This window comes from Cebus imitator, unplaced genomic scaffold (assembly GCF_001604975.1).
Source record: "Cebus imitator isolate Cc_AM_T3 unplaced genomic scaffold, Cebus_imitator-1.0 Scaffold110, whole genome shotgun sequence".
Taxonomy (NCBI): Eukaryota; Metazoa; Chordata; class Mammalia; order Primates; family Cebidae; genus Cebus; species Cebus imitator.
The window spans coordinates 2,651,981-2,657,320 of record NW_016107425.1 but is presented as its reverse complement, the minus strand read 5'-3'; the positions used below and the strand labels follow the sequence as shown (position 1 = coordinate 2,657,320).

Here is a 5,340-nt window from a genome sequence, read left to right as displayed (position 1 = left end):
GTCACCCAGACTGGAATACAGCCTCTGCCTCCTGGGTTCATGTGATTTTCCCACCTCAGCCCCCCAAGTAGCTGGAACTACAGGTGTGCACCACAATGCCTGGCTAATTTTTATATTTTTTTAGTAGAGATGGAGTTTTACTATGTTGGCCAGCCTGATCTCAAACTCCTGACCTCAAGTGATGCACCTACCTCGATCTCCCAAAGTGCTGGCTTTACAGGTGTGAGCCACCATGCCCAGCTACCAAACTTCTACATAAAGACTAAAACACTTCTACTATTAAACATTGAAATAAATGAGAGCTATGAATACACTTAAGAAAGATTAATAAAAACAAGTAAGATAATTATTTACCCAATTATTCTATTTCAGGATCAAGGGTGGCCAGAGTCTATCCCTGCAGTTCACGGTGCAAGGTGAGAACCAACCAGGGACAAGACGACATTCCATCACAGGACACACTCACAACCACACTCACTCAGAATGGGATGACTTAGACACACAGATTCACCAAACTAGCACATCCTTGAGATGTGGGAAGAAACTGGAATGCTTGGAGAAAGCCCACACAGACAGGGAGAGTCCGTGCCAACTCCACACAGACACTGGTTCTGGCAGGAATATATTTCTTTTTTCTCATCAATATTATAATGAAATGATGCTGAAAAAAACAATGTTATTCGCGGACCTGTTGTATTTCTTTTATTTCTATTTTCCATCCTTTTTTAGCTCCATGAAGAAAGAAGATTCTAATGGCTTCTATAAAGACAAAAGGAACGCTACCTACATTCTAAAATGCTTGGGTAGTCTCTTGTATAACCACATGGACATTGCATTAGGGCAGTACAAGAGCCTTACTTAAAGGCAGCGGGAAACGCAATTCTCTTCCCTCAGTGCTATGGATCCTGCGTCTTTACTCTGGAGACTGGAAATTCATTTCCTATGTTGAAGTGTGGGGAAAGAGAAAGAGCAGCTTTTTCTCCTCCCTGTCTCCCACCCCGTGCCTTTCTGCTGTGGTCAGCACACAGAGGCCGGATACCAACCCACACACACCAAAAATTTGTTTGGATATCCTGACTACACAGGAAGCAAAATAGTATGAAGAGGTTTACTTATTACATAATGAGGCTTGCTGGGGAAAGCAGAGCAGGCTCCCAAGAAGGTCTGAACATGGACCTGGAGGGAGAGCAAGGAGGGGAGAGCAGCCTTGGCCTTTATTGTAGTTAGGGAGTGGGGTGGGCTAGGGATTCCTGCATGAGAGAAGAGGCCTGCGTGGGCTGAGCTTCCTACGGGCACCAACAGAGGGCGGTGTGGGCTTTCTTAGCTTACTGAGGTGTGGAGCAAGAGGGGAAGAGGAAGAGGTGAGGCTCCAGAGCTGCCAGCAGTCAAAACGGAGTCCGACTCTTTACTAAGCTTCAAGGTGTAGAAAGCATAAAGCATATTTGTTCTCTCCCCAACTCTGACCCCATCCCATCTGCCATTTGGACTTAAATGGAGCTACTCTAATGCCACAGAAAAAAAAAAGAAATCTTAATACTCATATAGCATCAGGTACTAGGTACCTTCTAAGCATTTTACATATACCAAGTCATTTATTTTTCAAAACAATCGTATGAAGTAGGTATGCTAACATTATGACCACTTTATAGAGAAGAAAATGAAAGCATAGTCAAGTATCTTGCCTAAGGTCACCCACTCAGTAAATGGCAAAGCCAGAACTCCAGTTTAGACAACACCACTCAAGCAGATTCTCCTCACCACTCCCACGCTGCGGACTTTTCTGCACGGAGCTGCTGCAGTGACTCATGAGTTTATGAGCCAATGGCTTCCAGCCAGTGTGCCATCAACACTTCCCAGGGCATATGGACATTCTGACTCACGTGTAAAATGTATTTTTCCTATCACCACAGTGATGTGTCAGGTGGGGCTGAGCAAGCCATGGGCACAGGAGGTGAGCAGAACTTGGTGCAAGGGAAGAGGCTCACTGTGAGGTGAGCTGGTCCTCCAGAAAAGTCCAGATTTGACTGAAGCATAAATCTGGTTAGGGAGACACCTCTGTCAAACACCACCTAGTACATGCTAAAGGGTGACTTAGAAAACAGAGTGGTTACTGTGGATGCTTTTGCAGATTCTGTGAGGCTGTAACTGCAGAACCAACCCAATCTGGCTCAACTTTGTGTAATAAAATGGTGAGTTGTTTTTCAGTTGCCATGGGTGCAAGTTATATAGCCTGATTATGTCCACGTGAACCAAATGTACAATCACAGGTAGAACCTAAGTGCTCGAACCAAGGAATGGAGACCAAATGAAATGCAGATACCACATGGCATGATCCAATCAGATTGAGCCCTGGCATCACCTCATGGCAAGATCCAGTCAGATCACAGCTCCTAGCATCACCTCACTGCAGGATCCAATCACAGCATGCCACATTATCCTCTCCCTATAAGACCTGCACCCAGCCCCAAACCTGGGGAGACAGATTTGAGCCAGACTCCTGTCTCCTTGCTCAGCAGCTTGTAGTAAACTCTTCTCTCTACAAAACCCTGGTGCTTCAGTGTTTGGCCTTCCATGGCACATGGGCAAATTGACCCAGTCTGGTTTAGTAACAAGGCTATTACACTTAAGGAGTGTGATTCTTACAGACATATTTAATGTCTTGTTTAAGTGAACAGCAAAAAGTTCTAAACTCTGAAAATATGTGTTAAACATACAAAGGTTGTAAACTACTATTGTATAATCCCAGAGCCACCAGTACCTTGTATTTGAGACTTAAAAAAATTTTATTTTTATGATATATTTCCTCAATACAAAAATACATAATTTATACATGGTATAAAGAAACATATAACCAACTTTCATGTTCTCTTCATACAGGTTAAGAAATAGAATATTTCCAGTGCCAGGAAATCTGTGTACTTATCCCTGGACGCATCCCTCTCCACCACACCAAAGGTTACATCATTCTGAATGCCTAATATATTGGTTGCTATCAAGCATGAGCAGGCTGATCATGAAGTGCCACTGATGCCTTTTCAAGTGCTGCAATGTAGGATTCTTGGCCAAAGGGGAGAAATCCAGCTGTCTGTTTAAAAAATACACCAAGGTTCTTACAAGGCTAAACATACTCTTACTATGCCTTCCAACTCCTTGGTATTTACCCAAAGGAGTTGAAAACTTACGTCCACACAAAAACCACACATAGATGTTTATAGCAGCTTTGTTCATAACCACCAAAACTTAGAAGTAACCAAGATGTCCTTCAGTGATGAATGAATACATAAACTGTGGTACATCCAGACAATGGAATATTATTCCGTGCTAAAGAGAAATGAGCCATCAAACCACGAGAGGACATGGAGGAACTTCAAATGCCTCTTAGTAAGTGAAAGAAGCCAGTCTGAAAAGACTAAATATTGTATAATTCCAACTATATGACACTCTGAAAAAGGCAAAACCGTGAAGATAGCAAAAAGATCAGTGGTTGCCAGGGGTTAGGAAAGAGGGAGGGATGAACAGGCAGAGCTCGGAGGATTTTCAGGGCAGTGAATCTACTCTGTAATGATTCTATAATGGTGAATACATGTCATTATACATTTGTCTAAGCCCTTAGAATGTACAAAACCAAGGGGAAGTCTAATGTAAATTACGGTTTTTGAGCACTGTGTATATTTCTTCATGTCAGACGGGTAATGTGCCAATGTCCTAACAAGGTTTGGGGGCAGCACATCTCACACATGCATGTGAACACCGAATCATCATGCTGAGGAACTACAAAACGATCACTTCAGGACGATATTGATGTGTCAATGCAGGTTCATCAAATGCAGCAAATGTACCCCCTATGCTATGGGATGTTGATAATTGGAAAGACTATGCATATATGGGGGCAGGAAGCATATTGGAAGTTCCTTTACCTTTTGCTCATTATTTCTGAGAGCTTAAAACTACTCTAAAAAATAGTCTGCTTTTAACAGATAAATCTTTGATTTACCTGTTTATTTTTAAAAGACAACTTCACCAGTGTCTTTTGATCTAAACCCATCTGTCTGTCTGTCTATCTATCTATCTTGATCCAAATGAGACTGCTATTATAAAATAAAATGAACTTAATAATTACATACATTCTGTCTTCAATATCATCTTTAAAATCAAACCTAATTTTTTAGGAAGAGAATAATTGTATGCACTACTGTTTTATAAAACAATTTTTAGGAATATAAGCACTTTTTATATAATTGAGCTCATTCATAAGAAATATTTAAACTTGTTTTGAAATAATAATACCTATGTGAACTAACAATATATTATATAGCAATACATTACGTAGAAACTGTAAGGAGAAAAATACAATTTAATGAACTCTATTTCCTGCCTCCTTCCCAAATATATTTTACTTGATTTTAATTGGAATCAGCCCAATCATTAATGAGATTGAACATCTTTTTGTATGTTTATTGTCTACATTGTTTCTTCTCTGTAAAATACCAATTCCTGTCTTTCCCCATTTTCCTATGGGGTTATCATTTCTTATTCATTTCAGAAGTTTAAAAAAAAACGTATTCTGGATTATACTCCTTTATCGTTAAATGCATCACAAATACTTCTCTGAATATGTGTCTTGTCTTTTTACATTTTTAGGGCATCCTCCAAGCTTTCCTGGGGGATATTTGGGAAAGAGAAGCTAGAAGGCTGGACGACAGCTCCTGTTCCTGTAGCTGGTCTCAGGGCCATACTTCATACTCTTCTTCTTTTTCCCATTACCCATTATCAACCCCCACCCCCAACTTCAGCTACCACCTCAGCAAGGTATGGTGGGTGACACGGTGGTATTTCCCAAACCTTCATTCTGAGGGGTCTGAGCCCTTGGTTTCTCATATCTTTCTCAGGCTGGGGTTGCTATAAATGTCCACAGTTACAACTGGGCAAGGGAATTGCAGGAGGTCTCCAAGTGGATTATTTGGGTTCACACGTATTCTTCTCTGCCTGCATTGTGTAAAAGCAGCCTGACCTTCTCCTGCTAATGGAAGTCAATTGCCACTGACAAGACGGGGACTCCTCTTCTTGCCTGCTGCCCCCTGAACACAAAGACTTCCAAGTGAGGTGGCAGCAGCCATAGCTTGCAGTTCAGTGGGAGCCTTACCAAGTCCCCCTGCACAGGGATCCCCTTCTGGGAGCAAGGATCTCCAGCCCTGCAAAGCCCAGAATTGTGGGGACTGTAAACACATAGTCCCACGGTGGGTCAATAAGAATGATGGTAAGTGGACTACTTTTGCTCCCATCCTTGGTTCCCAGACACATGTACTTTTCCTTGAGAGGACACACTGCCATAGAGTTCTC

The 5,340-nt window shown here is 41.8% G+C and overlaps 1 non-coding gene across 1 annotated transcript; it reads right to left on the bottom strand.

Annotated features, from left to right (window-relative positions):
* Positions 1-3,679: 3,679 nt before the first annotated feature.
* On the bottom strand, positions 3,680-3,783 carry LOC119472643. Its single transcript, XR_005201800.1, has one exon. It is a non-coding gene; the product is annotated as a small nucleolar RNA U13 (small nucleolar RNA).
* Between the last annotated feature and the right edge of the window lie 1,557 nt (positions 3,784-5,340).